We start from the raw sequence: 22958 nt of genomic DNA on the forward strand, positions 1-22958 counted from the left end.
CAGGAACAAAGCATATGGGCTAGCTGGCCCAAGCATTGTGACTTCAATGAATATCAAGGGAGCTTTAGCCATGGAGAACAAGGGCCTAGAGGTGATGACATTGAAGCAATTTGTTTCCAGAGTGACTTGTGAGATTGTGAGGACAGGATTAGAAACAAAGAATCTTCAAAGGTAGCTTCCAATTATCTTTTGAAACTGGGCATTTTAGAGGCGTCAAACTGGGCCTTAAAACAGCTGTCATACTGTCTCAACGCAAAGGAAGATGAATAAGTCTTTCTTGTGCCATCGATTCTTCTTCCTGCAAATACGTATCACTTTCCTGCCTCCATATGAAAGATCCAAATTTTTATTTTATTAAAATTTGCACAAAGCCTTCTGTTAATATACCATTTTCTATTGTATATTTAAAGTACTTCAAAATGGACATGATACCCAAAGGCCCAGAGCACACATCCCATTGTTCTGTGCCTATGTATTGAATTGGAAAAAAATTTTAACCAAAAAAAAAAGAAAGAGAGGATGAGTAAGAGGCAAAATAAACACTTCAAAATCTTATTTCCATGATGCGCAAAGGATCTCTCTTGCTCTCAGAAACTTCAGAGCAAGATAGGGGCCTTTCTTTTTTGTAGCTTGAAGCAACTTTCCTGTCAACCATCCATCTAACCTCTGTCACTAGAAAGCTATGCGCTGGCAAACTGGCCTCAACAATTCAAGGTTGGAGAACCACAGCCAATGCCCGAGGGTGGGACAGAACCCAGGCGCCAAGCAGTATCCTTGGGCTGCTAATTTGCTGGACACACAGAGCCCTGTTCTGTAACCTCCCCCTAGGTTGTGGGTGAGTGGAACCCATTAACATTTAAAAATATTTGCAGAAATCAGAGGGGTGGAAAAGGTATTTCTGGAGGGCCAGTACTCAGTGCACTTTCATGTGTGCCAAAGTTTGCTGCCATGGCTTCGGCTTTGATAGAGAACATCTGGGCAACTGCTGCTGCAGCATATAGATGGGGCGGAGGGCAGGGAACAAAGGGGGCTTGTGAGAGAACGCTCAAGTGGGGGAAATGGTCTCGGAGAAGGAGGCCTTACTTAATGCCTATCCCATGCTTCGCTGGGGGAAGGGATTGAGGACAGGAATGGAAGGTTTTGCCTTCACGTTGCCTCATTAATGAATGCTGAAGACAGAAGCAGCACAGCACCAGCTAGTGGGGCTGCAGAGACCTTTGTTTCCACTGCTAGACAGACATGTGCCTAAGTTCAAAGATGCAGCCAACAGCAATCACCACTGGTAGCAATCTAATGCTACTCCTCTCTTGAAGCCACTTGTTTGGGGCGGGGTGCCGGGGAGGTAGGGAGGCAGGCAGGGAACAGGAGATGGATTGGAGAGGAGGGAGGATTGGTAGAACACTTTCAGTCAAGACAGATTTGTCATTGTTTCCCCCATTGCCAGCCCCATCCATATGGAAACAAGATAAAGTGAATTGCATATCGTGAATGGGTATATTTCAAACACAAAAAATGCTTTTATTTACTGAAGGTTAAGGTCAGACTGTTGAAAATCTGTCATTTATGAGTAGCATTTTGTATTGAATTCTGATTTATGCATGCTGCACCTTACCCAGCATGCACATATATGGAAGAAAAATCCATGTTTAGGCATTTATTAAATCACAGAAAGCTTGACTTGCTGATATATGATAGGAATCACTATAGTTCTTTATAAGAATGAATAAACTACTACCCCCTTTACCAATCAGATACTGGTTATAGATATAAGCTCGTCTAGGTATTCCAATAAATCTGATGTATATACTTCATTTTCAAAGTCCTCCCTCCCCTCTTTCCTTTGCTCCCCAGGTTATTGGCACCTTCTGACTCAGCTCTGAAGAACTAGTCCCATGTTTTTTGTTTTTTGTTTTGCGGTACGCGGGCCTCTCACTGTTGTGGCCTCTCCCGTTGCGGAGCACAGGCTCCGGACACGCAGGCTCAGCGGCCATGGCTCACGGGAGCAGCCGCTCCGCGGCATGTGGGACCTTCCCGGACCTGGGCACGAACCCGTGTCCCCTGCATCGGCAGGAGGACTCTCAACCACTGCGCCACCAGGGAAGCCCCTATTGGGTTTTTTTTTTTTTTCATGTTTTTAATATTACTAAGAGCTCTCTTCCCAGTGGATTCATCTCAGAGTCCAGACATTAGCATTTGAAAGTGCTATACGTTTTGTGATGGTAGGGAAGTTTCTGCAATATCAAACTCCATTCATTTAACAAATATTTATCAAGTGTCTATTGTGTAACAGGCTCTCAGGTTATGCTATTCAACAAGATAGTCCCTTCATTCCAAAGCTGAGAGCCCCAAAGGATGATATATCAAATAGCGTATTCTGGTTTGCTTGAAAATAGGTGGGCAAACTTTACTTCACTTAATTCCGTTTATTGTTCTGATGAGTTTTAGTCTATATTGGCTCTTACTACTTCATATTGTTCACAGTATTTTAAAACTTATATAAGATTGCCTGCTCTGTTGTTCAAAAAATGCTAATAAAATAAGGCTACTCCATGGCTTTGAATTTTAGGTGATCTGGTATCCACGGTTGATCTATTTACATCTATCTCCATTATCCATCTAGCTATATCTATCTTTAGCCTAAAAATAGGCCAAGTAGTTTCAAAAGTTCGGCTTTGGCAAAAAATAATTTTAAAACTACTGTTATTCCTAAGTTTGTTTAAAATTTGAGTTTACTTCAATTGCTTGTTAAGAATTATATGTTGCTGCTCATGTTTTCACATTTCTAATTGTTTTTTTTAATATCTTGACTTTTTTTTTTTTTTTTTTTTACTTTTAATCATTTCTAAGACTTTCACCTTAGAAAGTCTTCCTTCCCCTCCCTTTCCAAAGCAATAAACCAGGTCCATCTGAATGGCAGATTTATGGCCAGTTACACCAAGAATAACAGTTTTTAAAATTAAAATCTGTAGAGGTTACTTCAGATCCTATCAAGTATTCTCTCTTGATAATAAATTATCAGCACCCTTATCTCAGAAATAATAGACATCTGGTGCTATGTGGAAAAGAATCTACAACTCAAACTACAAAACAATAATCTTGACCAATTTTTAGTCTGATGAAAGCTATGGTTCCCATTTACAGAGAAAAAAATGTATATTAACACCAAATTTTGCCCCCATCCTTTCACAACTATGTATCTGTTAGTAAGAAACTGTACCCCAGGTAACTAACTCCATTTCCTTTTGAGGTTAACTTACATTTTTATGCAATTACTGCCTCTTGGACAAAAAACATTTCATATTTATCTGAGTATCAGTGTTTTGGGTGTATTAGATATTCAAATATTAAGTGGAACTTACATTCTTAAACTTAGGACATTATAAGGATTGAGAAAATGGGATATTAGTCTTAGTCATGTTAGTGATCTAAACGTTGACATCAAAATCGTGAACATACTCTCAAATTTATCCAGCTCGTATTGATTGAGAGCTAACCAATATGTAGAATGTTTGTGTCTCTCATCTCCAAATTGTTGGGTCCCTTTTATATTATGTGGAGGCTGAAATGCCAGAAATGATTCATTAGCTTCCAAAGAAAATCTAGAACCTATCATTAAGTCCAAGAGTAATGCTTTGATTTCACCATCCTGAGCAAATAATTAAGTCTGAACTAAAGCCTTAGGAGAGTCTACTCTTATTTTATTTTCTTCACCAAGCTATATACAGTGAGTCCTTTGAAACTGATCCTCCATTTAAGAGTAGTCCTAATGGTATAGGTCCATGTCATAATTTCTTCCTTAATATGTATGGCATCTTATATTCGATGTCTATTTCATTTTTTCATCAACTAGAATATTGATTCATGTGAATGTGTCTTGGCTTGCAAGACAGTGAAATCACAAAAATATCCAGTGGTCAGTCTTACAAATGCAATGGATGATTCAAATTACCCACAATTAAATAGTTTTCAAAGAAATCTTCTGAGTTTGATATCAGGGACCCACTGCCAATGAGGCATCTCAGGAGTTAAATCCACCTCATGCCATTGTTACCTAGTCCCAAGATGTCCACTAAGATAAATCATCTGCATACAGCAAAAGAATTTGGAGTTGCCCATCTGGGCATGAGGGGAAGATTGACTCAGCTGCTACATATGATCTCAAAGCTGTCTGTTTTCCATGACTGATTTTATTACCTTATTTGAGTCCGTCTCTGGATGAGCTCAACTGTCTTGTCCAGCACTTTGCATAGCGGCCCTGCTCTGCCGTTTCAGCTAGTCCCAGCCTTGCCACATATACAGTGAGGCTTTATCAATGGTAGTAAACAGTGTTTCTAAGTATCCTTCACGCAAGGAGTTGTAACTTGTTTACTGAGCTGCATAGGCTTTTCTTTTATACAACTCTAGAAGCAGCCTCTACTGTTGTCTGAGATTCTCAGCTCTTAACATCCGTTTGTCCTTGAGCCCATCCTTATTCTAACTGCAGTATCAACCAAGCCCTAGCAAGACTCAAAGTGTCACAACCCCCTTAACCGTCACCCACAGCCCAGCATTGATGCAACTCAATTGTCTCTAGCATGTTTATTCCCTTTATAATGTAAATATTGCAGTGATTCTATCAATGTAAGCCTAAGTGTCAGCTGATAATTTTGACATATAAGTATGTACTTACAACCATGAACTGTCATTAATAACACAAACTTTCCTGAAACATTCAGAAATTCAGCAGCAGATATCAGAACTTGCCATATCTATGGTTCTTTAGCACTGTGCTAATCATCTTGAATTGGTCATTATTGCCCAAAGAGAGCAATTTTTTTTCTTTTTTGTGAAATATTATTTCAACTCAAAAATCTAATCTTAATGAGAAACCCCATTGAAAAAAATGGGGTTGAAAACACACTGAGCTCAATGATGCAAAGAGATAAAAATCCAATGGAAGGTACTGAAGTCATATACTTCATAGCAGAAAGCAAGCAGACTCTTAGTATAAGCAAGAAATACTTGGCTTTTATAGAAAATTTGTGTATATCAGTGCAAGTCTCATTTAAGTGAAAGGTCATTTTTAAAAGAGTAACCTATATTAAATGCATATAAAACTGGCATTTATAAGAGTAATATTTATTTTTTCATTTTTCTTTTTAAATGAGTGTAGGACTAGCAGTGTGTAAAGATCCTTATTCAGGGATCTTGTTCATTTGACTATTCCTAAGAGAACTGATAAGAGCAAAGGTCTGACATAGTCACTGCAATAAAATCTTTGGTGGAACCACTCGAGCTAGTATTCCAATGTTTATAATCTGATTTTGGGGGGCTCCTTTTACCACAGAAGAGATTAAAGGCTTCAATTCCTCTCCTTCCTGTAGCATGCCTCATGGGGGGAGTATGTTGTCCCTAGTGATGTTTAAATAGTTCTCCAGCTGGTGGGTTTCTAAAGGTGTTTCTCAACCTTTTTATAACCTCTGCCCCTCTTTGATAAAGAAAAATTTCATGTTTCTCTGGAAATTATATTATGGCCCGCCTGAAAAAGGGGAAAGACCAAGATGAGTGAGGAGTGGAGGAGGGATGATTGCTTCATTTGTTTTCTGTTTTCTGAGTTTCTTCACCAGCCAAGAAGTTTATATCAAGCTTTTGTTTCTTTTTCTGTAGCTTTCGAAAAATCTTATTGATTTACATGATTTTAGATATTAAAAATTATAATACTGAACATGTTTTATTCAAACTATGTATCTTCCACTCTTTGCTTCTATTACCCCCTCTAGATATGGAAAACAAGAGCAACTTGCTCTGACAAATGGAAATAACACTGTTTTTCTCAAATGTTAAAAACAAACTAAATTTTTGGAACACAGGATATGTTTTGAGCCTCTTTGGGTATAAAAATATGTATTTGGCTTATGTAAACCTAGTTTTTAAACTATGGAACAAATGGTTTGGGGACAAGATGGGCAACAACTGACTTTAGTGGACAATGAAAACACTACTGTATAATTTTCCACTTATCCAGCCAAGTGAAGGAATTCTTAAGGGGTATCTTGAAACTATTAGTGATCATCAGCAAGTAATACTCTGAAGACCGTAGTGCTTTCAACTCTTTTTGTCTTCTTTAGTTGGTACACTTTTCTACTGCCTGATGATACTACATCTAGATATCCTTTACTCTTATAGTTCTTCAAATTATCTCTAATTATTAGTGAAATCTACTTTTCATTCTAGTTGTGCATTTGTTTTATATGGTTACTAATAAACAAGTATTTCACTTAGAAAATCAGAAGATTTAAATGGGGTGTCTGGATTTGTCATGCCCTCTCCCTTGCAATGGTAGGACACTACTCCTGTTTAGTCCACATAACCTTTTGGTTACATCTTTTCCCCTGGAGTAGCCATTTTTTTTTAATCTCTTGCTGTGTGCCAGGCGCTGTGTTAAGCATTCACACTCAGGTGCCCACCTGACCCCATAGCAGCCCATGGAGGCAGTCAGCATTATCTCCACTTTCCAGATGAAGAGACTGAGGTTCAAAGAGATTAAGCAGCTGTTGCAAGGTCAGTCAGCTAGTAAGTGGTGGAACGAGAATTCAAACCCAGATCTGTCTGACTCCAAAACCTATGGTCTGCAGTGTGACCCCATATAGCTTTTAGAAGTAATACTTGACCCTTCTTACAGCATTTTGTGGGACCCTCACTGAACTCCTTCTGGAACCAATCAGTTTACTTGATAAATCTTGTCTGGATTTTTGATAAAGAAAGTCCACCCCCTTGGACAATACCGCCTCATACAACCTTGGTATATGGAGGTCACATGTTGATGCTCCCTTTCTTCTGATTTCCTCATCACCCTGATCCAGAGATTATTTCTAAGTAAGTCCTGGTTGTTTTAGTTTGCTTAGGCCAAACTATATGGATGTCTTCTTTTATCCTATAGAGTCATTTTTTATTTTCCTTGTTGAACTTGTCCTGTAAGTGAAATAGGAATAAGTTTTTCCTAAACTTAAAAATTCAGGAAGTTTTTAAGGGACATTAAAATATTCCTGTCTGTTGTGAGTTAGCAAAGTCCACCCAAGAGTATGTTTTGACAAACCAAAATGTGTGGGAATTTTCCATGGCACCTCTGTCACAAGATATGAGGAGGATGACCATGTCTCTGGGAGCACTTTTCCATCTCTGCAAATTGAAAGTGTTAGTTGACAAAAATTTAAGAGCCCAAGAGGGTCTTGATGGCAATGAAAGCTCTATATATTAAAATACACCGTCTGGAATTTCTTTGGTGAGGGAAACCAGATCTGAGGATCAACTTCATTCCTCTTAGGTATCTTATTTCCTTAGCAACAATACTGTTTCACCTGGTAGAATTTGGTCCTAGAACTTTCTGATGATGACGATAACTAACGTTGCTATTCTCTAGAGCTGAGATGTAAAATCAAGTGTGGCAGTTTGAACCATTTTTTTCCCTGACAGTGCTGACAAAAAGCTAGTTTAGGGCTTCCTTGGTGGTGCAGTGGTTGAGAGTCTGCCTGCCGATACAGGGGACACGGGTTCGTGCCCCGATCCGGGAGGATCCCACATGCTGCGGAGAGGCTGGGCCCGTGAGCCATGGCCACTGAGCCTGCGTGTCCGTAGCCTGTGCTCCGCAACGGGAGAGGCCACAACAGTGAGAGGCCCGCGTACCGCAAAAAAAAAAAAAAAAAAGCTAGTTTAATTTCACAGAATAAACCCATGAAATTCAGCCACTTCTGAAATGAGAGAGAGGATGTCATTTTTATGTGCTCTATGAATGTCCTCTGGAGAAGATGCAAAAGAATAAATGTTGGCATAAGGCATTTGACATCTTAGTTAACAGTAAAGATATTTAAGAAAACACAGGGACAAATAGAAACAATAAATTTTTAACAATAATAAAAATTTAAGCAAATAAATTTAAACAATAAATTTTTATGAATTCAAATATCTGGTATATGTCCTTCTGCTTCAAAATGGGTAACAAGTGAAATAGTGTCAGGTTGTATCAGTGGAGTAATTCTATTTTTAGAAAGTTCAAATGCTAAGCTTAAAATGAATTATAACTTGACTGAAATATTTCATGAATGAGTTGGTTCATAAATGCTGATAATATTTTTAGTAAATGCCAATTGCCTTGAATTCATTAACCAACTATCTGAGTGGTCCTGTACATGTTTTTAAATTAAATTTATTTAGTTTGCTAAAATAGGAAAGATTATTTTCAGTGGGGTTTTCCCTAATGAAATAGAGTAATAAGGAAAATAAGTTGCATAGCAATTAGAAATTATTTGTTGAATTCCGAAGTTTGGAAGTATAATCAATTTTTTTTTTTTTATCAACAAGTTCTGTATCCTTAAACTCTTACTAGATCTCAGAGTATTTTGCAGAGGGGTGTTGCTTTTTCCCAAGGAGTATATTTATTATTTCGAAAACATAATATAGCTTTCTTGGAAGTAGCCCTACTAGATGGCTTCCCTGTTATACACAATCTCAGGTTATTTTGAGTTTATTAAAATGGAAGTTCATTTCATTGTTATTCATGTAATGTCTGTGCTAGACCCTGAGAAAGATACAAAGTTAATTCTCATCCCTTACTTCCAAAGAGATACCATCTGGTAGGAATCCTTTTTTTTTTTAATAGATCTTTATTGGAGTATAATTGCTTCACAATACTGTGTTAGTTTCTGTTGTACACCAGAGTGAATCAGCCATATGCATGCACATGTCCCCATATCCCCTCCCTCTTGAGCCTCCCTCCCACCCTCCCATCCCACCCCTCTAGGTCATCGCAAAGCACCAAGCTGATCTCCCTGTGCTATGCTGCTGCTTCCCACTAGCTAACTATTTTACAGTTGGTAGTGTATATATGTCGATGCTACTCTCACTTCGCCCCAGCTTCCCCCTCCCACCCTGTGTCCTCAAGTCCATTCTCTATGTCTACATCTTTATTCCTGCCCTGCAACTAGGTTCATCAGTGCCATTTTTTTATAAGATTCCACATATATGTGTTAGAATACGGTGTTTGTTTTTCTCTTACATCTTTTTGACTTACTTTGAAGTTTCTGACTTACTTCACTCTGTATGACAGAATCTAGGTCCATCCACCTCACTACAAATAACTCAATTTCATTTCTTTTTTATGGCTGAGTAATATTCCATTGTGTATATGTGCCACATCTTTATCCATTCATCTCTCGATGGACATTTAGGTTTGGTTCCACGTACTGACTACTGTAAATAGTGCTGCAATGAACATTGTGGTACATGTCTCTTTTTGAATTATTTTTGAATAGTACTATTTGCCTTTTACAATGAATGTTACATGCCAAATCTTCGTTTTATTCTAATAATTGTATGAAACAGGGTAGATGAAAAAGCTGGGCATAGAGAGCTTGCAGAATCTTTTCAATATACAATAGCTAGTTGGTAGGAGAACAAGTACTAGATCCAGAGTCTTCTGATCCCGAAATCAGAGAACATCAGAAGTCTGAAAGATAAGCTCTAGTCCTGGTTGACCAGTTACTAGCTGTGCAACCCTGGGCCAATCACTACCTCTGGGCCCTCAGTTTTCCCAGCTGTGTAGTAATGGAGTTGAAGTAGTTGGTCTCTAATGGTCCTTCTAGTTCTAAAGTTCCAAGATTATTTTCCCTGAAAAAGGTAATGTGACAATGTGGAAGAAAGACTATGCTGTTTAGAGGTATAGTTTCCTCAACTTTCTCTTCCTAGGTTGATATTCCTTTGCTTCTTTCTGTGAATCCAGATAGAACTGAGTATTTCTAAAGATGTGTCTTTTCTCCTTTCTTCCTATTCACTTCATTATAGGTCAGTGCTTTTGGCATCTTCTTTAACAGCTCACTGCTGTGGTTCCCATTTCTAGGACCTCTTTTTCAGAAGTCTGTTTGGCTCCTTTGAATATATTTAAGCTCTTTGCACTGGAAAACTCTGAATTCTCAGCAGCAGCAGCAGCACTTGCTCTCTAAGGACTCATTGTAAGGAGTTAATGTCACTTCCACATCATCTTCCATGACCTCATTAAGACTGTCCAGTTGTACAAACCATGCAGTGTTGGGAATTTGAGACATATCAAGTTCAAGACTAAGGAAATCAGGTCCACTCTCAAATTAGACTTCTTTCCACACACTGTTCATATCACTTCCCACCATCACTTTTCAATATTTTTCTTAACCTGTTAGTAGAACTGTGCCAAAATCCCTGACACATGCCACCCTCAGCCTCAGTATCATTGATGAGCTCTGAAATCGGTGTTATATTCAGTACATCTTGGACACACACTTACTTCTTGCTTCATTGGATGCTGTATGGATATGTATTGGGTAGAAGAAACTTAAAATTTGCTGCCAAAGACTCAAAGTTTATTGAGTGACCAGGGGCATTGTTCAGGAATAGCAATGCTTTCTTTGAAAGATCATTATTCTCACAATACCTTATTAACAACTAAGCAATAATCACAAATCAACCACTTACTGAATGTCTCAAATAACCCCTGTTGGTATATTTGAATACCATAATACCAGCAAGTTTGATTTGCAGTTAGCCGATTAGTATTGGATAGTTTTCTGTGTGATGAACAAGCTGGAGTTTTAATTTTAAATTCCCTGTTGAGTCTCCTCTAAGCAAGAGAGCGAGGTGGTCTATGCGGCTGCCTTAAAGCCAGACAGTCTTTTTTTTTTTTTTTTTTTTTAATGCGCAATAAACACAGAGGAAGGTATCTGTTTCCATGGTAGACTGATTCCATCCACATTAAAAGAAATTGCAGAGGGCATTCACCAATTTCTACTATGAAATTGAGAAGTTCAGGGAATTTCTCTACTGCTGCCTAGTCTGTATTTATTCTCTATGCTAAATTTTGGTGTTAGACAATTGTTTGTAACATTCAAGTTAAATTAACTGTGTCTGGCATTTAAAATTCCTTTGATTGTACTCTTATTATCACATAAACTGAGTGCCTTGTTTATTAATGCTCAGAGGCAGTGAGTGTAGTAGAAAGGGCACTGAGACAATCTGTCCAAGCATGACGATGGGGTGTATGTGATGGTGATGGTGGTGGCAGGTGGCGTGTATATGTGTGTGTGTATGCATGTACACACATAGGTAGAGAGATTTAAGGGGGTACTTATGTATCAAGCAAACAAGATCTTATAAGAATCCCACTGAAAACATCACATATTGACTTGGCTGTGCTCCCAGCCTGGCTGGAATGTATTATATGCCCCAATGAGAAAGTCTTCTGGCTGCACTGAGTTCTTGGACTCCTTCTTCTGGAACACTCTTTCTGATGAGTCAGGTTGATTCCACTTGACAGTCATCTTCATGAACCACGTCAGAAACCATTGCTTTGGTGAAGCATTCCCTGACATTTCCAAACTCCAGGCCAAACGAATAGCTTTCTCTGTGCTTAGTGCATTTTACATACTTGTAATAAACATGATAGTGGGTGTTTACAAATCTGTCTCTCCAGCTACATTGTGACTTATTTTAGGGTAGCAATTTTGTTTTATACTTTTTAATACAAACAGTGTAGCAAGTGAGGAAGAATCTGAACTTCCAAGCCAGACTTGGTTTCAAATCAATTTCACTACTACGTCTGGTCTTGAATAAAGTACTCAAAGCTTAGCCTGAGTTATTTTATATGAAAAATAAGTATGGTGATGTCTAATTCCATAAGGCTTTTTGAGAAGTGCAGAAAGGCCCTTATATATTTCATTTCTTTGTATCTTACCTAAAGCCTAGTGCCTACCAGAAACGTAAGGATCATTCAATATTCTCATGTCCTTTGACCTAGAATATCCTAGTAACCTAAAGTCCATCCTTCTTCCTCCAGAGGTAGTGGGCTCCTTCTCAATAATGGCAGCCTGACAAAGACATGGGATACCTTGGTGGTGGCGAGGCTTTATCATTGAGGATATTTATGGAGACCATGGTTAGGGAGTCAACTATTCAGGAAACTATATAAAAAGATGTCATCTCTATGTAGAAGGTTAATTCAGATGACCTCCTTCATTCAAGAGATAGTTTTTCTATACTTACTATATGCCTGCCAGCTGGGCCGGATACTATGAAGATTACAACCTAGCGGATGGCAAAGATTTTTAAATTAAATAAATAAAAAATTGCAACTAAATAAAGTAACTGTAATGAAGGCAAGAAATAAAAGCTGAGATCCTGAGTTTCTTTCCAAATGTAAACTACCTGATTTAGTGTTTAAATTTCCAGGAAAGTAGAAAATTGATCCACAAATTGCAGATGGAAATTTCAAGGTCCTTTGTAAATTTTTGCAACCCTACTTATTAAATCTTGTGTTCTCTTTCTTCCTGATTGGCCCATTTAGTCAGGTTCTTCTCCTGGTAGCCCAGTCAGCATTCCTGTGTCCATGGAGATGGAGTTTTCTTTACCTAGAAGCTTTTCCATCCCACTACTTAAAATACTGTTAATAATCCTGCCCAGTTTCCAGTATTATAAAATAAGCTGGTGAGACTAAATAATCTTTAAGATTTCTTAGCTCTAAAATATTTTGATTCCTTTAACCCTGCTAGTGAAGGAGGAGGGCAGAATGTGCCCCCTGTATTTTTACTTCTAAATTTTATTTTCTGTGCTTGGTTACCATGATGAACTGTTTTTAGCTATACCTGGTACCAGAGCTCCAAACAGAAGAAGTTGGAATGTAGGGCATGCATTACATGAAAAGTAAAATGTTTTGAAAGGGCTTTGAAGTGTTGAATAGGAATATTGTATTAAGAACATTCCACCAAATGGAAGAAGCCTGGAAACTGGACAAACTGTGAATGTGCAGATGGTTATTACCAACCATCAGTCAAGTAGAGAACACAGCCTATGCGTACGGATCAATATGTCACGTCTTTATACATTGGGATGTACCAAGAATTTGTCAGCAGTTTTTATCTCTGTATGTATTGCCTCCAAGGAGAAGAGTCAAATTGCCCATGTTATGCAGCCTAGAACTTTTAGTTTTGTCTGCACCAATGTGAATGAATCCATTTAAGATGTCTCATAGGAAAGAGGAAGCTTCCATAAATGCAAATTGACATAAAATGGTGGGTTTGTTTGTTTGTAGATGAGTTGGGGGGCAGGGGGGCACAGAAGGAAAGATCCTCTCTCTTTTTTTTTTTTTTTTTTGCGGTACGCGGGCCTCTCACTGCTGTGGCCTCTCCCGTTGCGGAGCATATGCTCCGGACGCGCAGGCCCAGGGGCCATGGCTCACGGGCCCAGCCACTCCGCGACATGTGGAATCTTCCCAGACCGGGGCACGAACTCGTGTCTCCTGCATCGGCAGGTGGACTCTCAACCACTGCGCCACCAGGGAAGCCCCAAGATCCTCTACCTTTATAGTTCTTTTAAAAATCTTCTTTATCCTAATAGACAATCCACAAGCTATAATAATCCAACATGCTCCATATCACCCAACAACATTTTACAATTAGAATGTGGGCAAATCGCTCTGCCTCAGTTAACACTGATGTTAAAGAACAGCAGAGAGGCCTTAGGTAGGTATGACCACTAGTCAGTCAGCCATCTGAAGTATTACAGAGAGGTGTTATTTCTCAGAGATAAGGAACAAAGAGGTCTTAATATCCGGCTCAGTCAGGGCAGGAAATTGCCTACTTCCTCAGCCAGAGTGGTAGAGGCTGTGGATGGGAGCCAGATATTGGAGGGAGGAGGCATGTAAGCACTGGAGACCTCAGGATTTTGTCGTCGGGCGCATGGACTTTGTATCAGAATGTCAAGAACTCATTTTGTCTTTAGCCCAGAAAGATGCTTGGCAAAGAATTAATTACACTAAAGCATTCTTATAAATGTCATGGCTGGACATTAATTTTCACAGAAGGTTATTCATTCTCAGATGTTTATGCTTTTCATTCCTGAACCTCCCCAGACTGTGGTATGTGACAACATTTTAATTTTAAAGACTATCAATTATCCTGCTAATTCTAAATTCTACTATAAAAGTGTGAAGTACCAGATTGACCTTGCATCCCTTGCCCTAATTACGTACATGTGTTTTTATAGACGTTCTATTCAACCTCAACACCAACAAACTAGTTTACAAAGCACTTAACCTCTCCAGCGTTTTTTGTCCTCATTTGTAAATGAAGAGTGTTGAACTAGATGATCTCACATTTGTTTGGGTTCTAAAGAAAAGTGGCAGAAATTCCATGGGTATAAGTCTGTATGGTGGAAAAAGGAAATTTGGGGGATCCTGGGTACTTGAGTCTAAACCTCTGCATGTCCAATTATTAGATGTGTGACACTGGGAACATTCTTTAATCTCCTCAATCTAGTTTCAACATTTGTAACTGGAATAATACCTGAGTTATATGGTTGTTATACAATTAAGTGACATGGTGCATTAAAGTGTCTGGCAGACACATATTTAGTAGCTGTCTCTTTTCCTTTCCTTCCCTTCTTTCAGCATTATGTAGACAATAGATTTTACTAACTTTTATTAGAAAAAAAATCCAGGTTCAGATGGTAATGTTGAAAGAAAAGAAGATAAAGACTAATTTACAGGAGGATCTAAAGATGGATTGAATTTTGTCAAGCAAAATAAGGATGTAGGACATGCTACCCAGGGAAGAATGTAATCAAATGTATGATGGCTTTAATTAAAAGGTGTATGTGGAGAATAAGTCTCCTGATGCTATTGAAATGTAGACTCTATTGGCCAGGGTTAAGATATATATTTTATGTTTCTATCTCTTGACCTATAAATTAATTTTTACTCAATTGTTTGTATATTGCACACAATATTCTCTGTTTTTTTTCTTTTAAAAACATACTTTGGAGATCATCCTATCTGTACATAAAGCTCCTTCTTTTTCTTTATTTACTATTTATAATATACCATTATGTGTATATACTACAATTTATATAAACAGTACTCTAGTGGTGCATATTTAGGTGGTTACCATATTTTGCTTTTATAAACAAGGTTGCGGTGAATAATCTTGTATACACATCACTTTACCACATGTGTAAGTAAATCTGTAGGATAGAGTCCTAAATGTGGATCTGCTGTATTTGTAATTTTGATAAGTCTGGTCAAATGCCCTGCAAACATGTTTTATTGATTTCAATGTACATAGTCTATGTGTGAGACTGTTTCCCTGAACTCTAGTCGATACAGAGTTAATCATAGTTTCTGAATTTGGCCAAAATCTTCTAGATTAAAGAAAATGCTATTTTAATGTACTTTGAAGAGGCATTTCTTGAACGTCTTTTTATGTATTTAAGATTTGTCTGTATCTCCTTTCTGTGATCTATCTGTTCATAGTCTCTAATCATTAGGCTGCTGGATTATTGGGATTTTCCTTATTGATTAGTGGAAATTCTTTATATATTAATTAGCTTTTTGTTTCTTATGCAGACATTTTCTCTCAATTTTTTGTTTGATTTTGATTATTGTGATTCTTACCACACAAACTGTTTAAAAATTTTTTTATATAGTGAAGTTTATCAGTTTTTTATGGCTTTTGGATTTTCTTTATACTTAGAAAAACTTTTCTCACTTGAGAGAATTTTTTTTTTCATGGTTTCATCTATTTTATTGTTTCATTTCTTACACTTAAATCTTTGATCAATTTCAAATTTACTGTGGGGAGAGAAATGAATCCAAGTTTATTTTTTTAAGGTAGCTACCCAGCTTTCCCATCACAGACTACTATATAATCCATATTTTCAATGCCATTTTGAAATGTTTCCTGTTTTTTACTATATAACTATATGCATTTGGATCGATTTCTAGATTTTATTGTATGTTTCATGGGCTTTTCTGTCTATTTATGTGCAAGTAGCAAATTTTAAATTTATATTAGTTTTATAATATGTATCAAAACCTAGTAAAAATGGCTTCTTGCTTTAGTTTTTCAGAAAATGTATGACTATTTTTACTTGCTTATTTTTCTGGATGAATTTTAGAGTCAATGAGGTGTCCCACACCTACCCTTTAAAACAAATACATCAAATTTATAAATTAATTTAGGTGACATTGACTTTTAAAGTATTTTTTGATATTCCTTTCCAAGCACATTCTATACTTTTCCTTATGTTCAAGTGTGTATGTGTGCAGGTGTGTATATCTCTATGTATGTGTATGTATATTTTGTGATTCTCAAGAGAAGTTTAAATTTTTCTTCATATTGATCTGATTTCTCATTAAGTTAATTCCTAGATTTTGTTGTTGTTATTGCTTTTGTAAATCTTTTTCTTCTGTAGATCATCCAACTGGGTATTGTTTATAGTATAAGGACTGTGATTATTCATTAATCTTTTACCAAACCACCTTATAAAGTTCTCTTATTGATGTAATACTTCTTAAAATTGATTTCTTTGTTTTCTCCAGGTATACAATCATATCATCTGCATGATGGTAATTTTGCCTCCTTTTTTTTAGACCCTAGTTTATTTTTCTTTTTGAATTGTGTTGGCTAATACCTCTGGGATAATGTTAAATGAGGGTAATGGTAATAAACATTTATGTTTTATCCTTGACTTTAGTAGAAATATTTTCTCTGGAACAATTTTAATATCATTGGAATGATCAAATTTTTGAAGATTTGGCAGAAGTAGCCCATTAAGTCAGATGATGATTGAGATGTACACTTCTTTGCATTATAAAGTATGATTATCATTCCCTTATTAAGAGTTTTAAAAATCAAGAACATGTAAATAGAGAACAAAGGGAAGAAAATAGATCATGTAGTGTAAAGTTTTTTAATAGAGGCAGTAAAAACAGAAAGCATGACAAAAATGACAGAATTAAGACCCAACAAGACTGGCCTCCATAAATGTAAGTGGGTAACTCACCTATTAAAAAAAATCATTTTTGATCATAGTAAAAAACTCAGCTCTATGTTTTATATAAAAATTATGCTTAAAATAGATGCCTTGGAAGAGTTGAAATGAAAAAAACCCTCAGATCTCTTTTAAACTGTTAAAAAAATGCTTAACCTGACCCATATAAGAGAAACCTACAAATCACTATATTAAGCTACACCTTTTCACCTACCAGATTGGCAAAAATCATAAAGTTTAACGTCATAGTGTGTTGGCGAGGATGAGTGAAACAGGCACTCTTATACATAATTAGTAAGTGTGTACATTGTTAAACCTCTCTGGAGGCCAACACGGTGATAGGTATCAAAATTATAAATTCATATAGCCTTTGTTTTCACATGTTAACTTGTAGAAATTTACCCTATGAGCACACTGAAATGTGTGTCTTTATAAGGATTTTTGTTTCAGTATTTTTTATAATAGCAAGAGTTTTGAAACAGCCTGAATGTTTAATGATATGGGTTTGATTAAATAAATTATGCATGATTACATTATGGAATAATATGAATTCCTTAAAAAGAATAAGGTATAGATAAAGCATTATCTCTGAAATACGTTTTTAAGTTTAAAAAGCAAGGACAGCACACTATATTGGGTTGGCCAAAAGGTTTGTTCAGTTTTTTCTGTAAGATGTCTCTAGTAGCACTTAGTTGTCTTTAACTTCATTCGAAACAATTTTGTTAGATTGTATTGCAACAGCTGTCATATCAGCATGAATTTTTAAAAAAACTTATCAAAATTGGTGAATTTTTGTGTAGCCATTTTTAATATTGAAGATGGAAGAAAAAGCACAAAATTTTCAGCATACTATGCTTTATTATTTCAAGAAAGGTAAAAATGCAACTGAAATGCAATAAAAGGATAGTGCATTGTATGGAGAAGGTGCTGTGACTGATGGAATGTGTCAAAAATGGTTTGTGAAGTTTCATGCTGGAGATTTCTCACTGGGCAATGCTCCATGGTTGGGTAGACCAGTTGAAGTTGATGGCGATCAAACTGAGACTTTACTTGAGAACAATCAACGTTATACCACGCGGGAGATGGCCGACATACTCAAAATATCCACATCAAGTGTTGAAAATCATTTGCACCAGCTTGGTTACTTTAATTGCTTTGATGTTTGGGTTTCACATAAGTTAAGCGAAAAAACCCTTCTTGACCATATTTCTGCAGGAGATTCTCTATTTAAACGTAGTGAAAATGTTCCGTTTTTAAAACAAATTGTGACAGGGGATGAAAAGTGGATACTGCACAATAATGTGGAAAGGAAGAGATCGTAGGGTAAGTGAAATGAACCACCACCAACCACACCAAAGGCAGGTCTTCATCCAAAGAAGGTGACGTTGTGTATATGGTGCGATTGGAAGGGAGTCCTCTATTGTGAGCTCCTTCTGGAAAACAAATGATTAATTCCAACAAGTACTGCTCCCAATTAGACCAACTGAAAGCAGCACTTGACAAAAAGTGTCCAGAATTAGTCAACAGAAAACGCATAATTTTCCATCAGGATAACACAAGACTACATGTTTCTTTGATGACCAGGCAAAAACTGTTACAGCTTGTCTGGGAAGTTCTGATTCATCTGCTGTATTCACCACACATTGCACCTTCGGATTTCCATTTATTTAGGTCTTTACAAAATTCTCTTAATGAAAAAAATTTAAATTCCCTGGAAGACTGTAAAAGGCACCTGGAACAGTTCTTTGCTCAAAAAGATAAAGAGTTTTGGGAAGACTGAATTATGAAGTTGCCTGGAAAATGGCAGAAGGTAGTGGAACAAAACGGTTGTTCAATAAAGTTCTTGGTGAAAATGAAAAATGTGTCTTTTATTTTTATTTAAAAACTGAAGGAACAATTTGGCCAACCCAATAATTTAGTGTTAAAAATATATGAAAATATTATGTATGTCTGCACATACACATACACACACAGAGACTCGCACATGTACATACATCTATATCTATCTATCTATCTATATATATATCTGTAGATACATAGATTATTTCTATAAGGACAAAGAAGAACTGTTCAGAGTGATTGCTTTTGTGGAGGAGAACTGGATGTCTGGGTAGAGAAGCAGAAGTAGAATGGAATGCAAGGAGCAACTGTAAGCATATAAATCAGTAAAACGTATTGATCATTCTAAATGAACATTTTCTGTTATAATAATTATTGGCTTTTTAAAGTAGATCTAAATATAGATAACACTAACTTCTTATTCTGGTTTTTTTTGTTTTGTTTTGTTTTTGTTTTTTGGCTGCACTGCATGGCATGTAGCATCTTAGTTCCCCAACCAGGGGTCAAACCTGCGCCCCCTGCATTGGAAGCGCAGAGTCTTAACCACTGGACCACCAGGGAAGTCCCTAACTTCTTACTCTGGTAAGAGGATTTTGGAAGAAATTAAAGAATACTAATCTCATTGTCTTCAGGGGAACAAATACAAATACTAATTCTTCATCCCTTTTTTAAAAGCAAAATATAAGTATTTTGGATAAAATTTAAAGGGTAATGGCTAAAATAATAAAATATATAGTAAAAGTAAAGGAAACAAATATGGTGTAGCTCATGGAAGTTAGGAGAGGAGGAAAAAAACTCATGATAAATAGATAAAACAATGGCGTAAAAAGTTCACCATAGCTATAATATATAACTACAAAAAATGAGTTCATCTGACAATAAAAAATAAAATCTGAAAATAAAAAATCTGAAAATAAAAGTGATAAAGGTACACCAGGAAAAAATTAGCTGATTAACAGAGAACACAACTTTAACTGTACATGTCTCAGACCAAAGAAAACTTAAGGTGGCACCTATTCCATATTTTCCAGACTTCTTTTTTTCTTTTTTTAATAAATTTATTTATTTTATTCTTATGTATTCTGGCTGCATTGGGTCTTTGTTGCTGCATGCCGGCTTTCTCTAGTTGCAGTGAGCAGGGGCTACTCTTTGTTGCGGAGCACAGGCTCTAGAGTGCAGGCTCAGTAGTTGTGGCACACGGGCTTTGTTGCTCCGTGGCATGTGGGATCTTCCCGGACCAGGGCTCAAACCTGTGTCTCCTACATTGGCAGGCGGATTCTTAACCACTGCGCCACCAGGGAAGCCCTCCAGACTTCTTTTAATAAATCATTCAATCTATTACCTCCAAGTTTATCCAAAGGCTCCTTAAACACCTTTTTACTTTTTAACCAGAAATGTATACTTGGAGAAGAATTTTATGTCTTTTTGATCTTTTATTAAAAAAAACCTTCAAAATATTGATATACAAGCCAATTTTCTCAAGTTAGTAGGGCATCCTATATACATTTATTTCTTTATTTTTTGTAAACTTAAGCCACTTACCAGTTTTCTTCCCTTTTTTGGAATAAAGAGAATACTTGTTATTTTTTAAGAGCCCCTGTTCATATGCAAGCTTCCCCTCCTGCACCTTTCCCAGGCAGCCACTCCTCTTTCCTGGTGCCTCTTACTGCCTTGTTTTTACTGGAAAATGTTCACCCACAATAAGAGGTGCAATGGGATAGAGGTTTTTCCTTTCAAGGTTAAGACAGTGTTTTCTGCTTAATTTATGGGTTTTTTTTTTTTTTTGGTAATGTCCAGAATTAAATTGCCCTATAGTTTAAGGAAATAGTTTTCAGTGACACCTAGCTTCTTCCTCTGGCTGATGACAACTTAAATCTCTGGAACCCCAAGCAGTTAGGAAGTCCTGACTTATTTAGATAACTTCAAGTCAATTCTAATTTTGAGTGCTTATACTGTATAGAATTAGGCATTTGCAGCAACATGGATGGACCTAGAGATTCACTTACTAAGGGAAGTAAGCCAGACAGAGAAAGACAAATATCATATGATAACGCTTATATGTGGAATCTAAACAAAAAAAGAGATACAAATGAAATTATATACAAAACAGAAAAAGACTAACAGACATAGAAAACCAATGTATGGTTACCAAAGGGGAAATGGGGGGAGCGATAAATTAGGAGTTTGGGATTAACCGATACACACTACTATATATATAAAATAGATAAACAACAAGGACCTACTGTACAGCACAGGGAACTATGTTCAACATTTTGTAATAACCTATAAGGGAAAAGAATCTGAGAAAATATACATATGTATAACTGAATCATTTTGCTATACACCCGAAACTAACACAACATTGTAAATCAACTGTACTTCAATTTAAAAAAAAAATAGGGGAAACTGAAATGCAAATAGTCAGTTGTGGGGTTGTTGCTTTTTTCCTTCATTTAAAAAACCTGCAGCAAAGTGGGAATATGGGGCTTTCACATTGTCTTATCTTAGCTGACTAAATGAAGGAATGGTCAGATGCTACATAAGATTACGGCTGTTTGTGCTTACATTTAAGGAAGATAGTGTCTGGGCTGGAGGAGGACTTAGGAAAGGTAGAGGGTGTAAGCCAGGGTAGCTTTAGGTAACCAAATATGAACACAAAATTCCATTTAGAAAATACATTTATGCATGGATGAAGGGTAAGATGATGATATTTTGAATAAGTACTGAGGATATCATTATTACTGACCAATAAGGAACAAAAATTAAGCCATTTTACTAGGTGAGTTGGGTGAGACATCTTTTAAAGATGTCATCACATCTGAGCTTCCCCAAAAGCTGCGCCTCAAGATATGGGTGTGTTATGAGATACTGAGATACTGATCCCCTCAGCCCTTGAGGATGCCAGGAGAGACCTGGACTGCTCGGTACTGGTCCCCTCCACCGTGGAAGATTTTTGGAGGGCACTGGATAATGAAATCCTCTTGGTTTGTTTGGGACTTTCCTTGTTTTAGCACTGAACGTCTTGTATCTTGGGAAATTCCTCAGTCTCAGGCAAACAGGTAGTCACCCTACCTCGGAGCAGTCTGTGTGTGCTGGAGGGTCTGCAGCAGATCCTGTGGTCCCCGTGGGCATTCAGCTCTTGCAGCTCTGTTGTGATGGACCGAGCCGAGCATGACCAGGAAGGTACTCTTCCACCTTATCATAAGCATTACTAAGCAGTGGTATTAAAGGCATTTGCCCATTTAACCTAAGTTGTTAAATTATTGGTGTAAAGTTGTTTCTAATATTTCTCATCCTTTTAATGCTTGTAATGATTTCTCCCATTTTATCTTGATATTGGTCACTTGTTCTCTCTCTTGTCCCCCTCCCCTCTCCTCCTACCCTTTTCCCTCCCCGTCCAACCCTGTCGCTCTCCTCCTCCTCTCTCTCCCCTTTTGTTTTTTAAATTAAACTTGCTAGGGATTATTCAAGGTTCTGTGTTCTCAAGATGAATTTAATATTTTGAAATATCCCTCTTTATCTCTCTTAATTCTTCTCACCTTAAAATCTACTTTGATATCAATATAGTCATACCAACTCTCTTTTGATTAATGCTTGCTTGGTATATCTTTTTTCTTCTTTTACTTTTAAACATTGTGTATTTTTATATTTCTGGTGTATTTCTTATAAGCAGCCATAATTGTATTCTTTTAAAAATCCAGTCTAAAAATCTTGTTAACTGAAGTCTTTCATTCATTTATATATAATGCAATTACTGATATAGCTGGGTTTAAGTCTACCATACTTGCTATTTGTTTTCTATTTTTCCGTTCTCTTTCTGTTTTTTAAAATTCCTTTCCTGCCTTTCTTTGTAATAGTCAATTTTTTTTAATATTCTACTTTATCTCCTCTGTTAGTCTTTTGTTATACTTTTTAATGTCCTTGTTTCAGTGGTTACCCTGAAAGTTACAAGACACATCCTAACTTATAGTCTATCTTAAATTAATACATTTACTGCTTTTTCAACAATTCATGAAATTTAGAACAATATAACTCCGTTATTCTCTACCTCACTCTTGCCATTTTTGCTTTTGTCATATGCTTCTACATGTTGTAAGCCCCACAGACATTACACTATTGTTATTTTAAACAGTCAATATTCTTTTATATTTATCAACATATTTACCCTTTTCAGAACTGTCCATTGCTTCTTGTACTTCTACCTGCTATTATTTTCTTGTAGCTTAAAATACATTCTTTAGTATTTCTTATAGTAAATGTCTCTTGGTTGTGAATTCTCTCAGCATTTGTGTGTG

The sequence above is a fragment of the Orcinus orca genome, chromosome 1 (genome assembly GCF_937001465.1).
Source record: "Orcinus orca chromosome 1, mOrcOrc1.1, whole genome shotgun sequence".
In the NCBI taxonomy this organism is placed as follows: Eukaryota; Metazoa; Chordata; class Mammalia; order Artiodactyla; family Delphinidae; genus Orcinus; species Orcinus orca.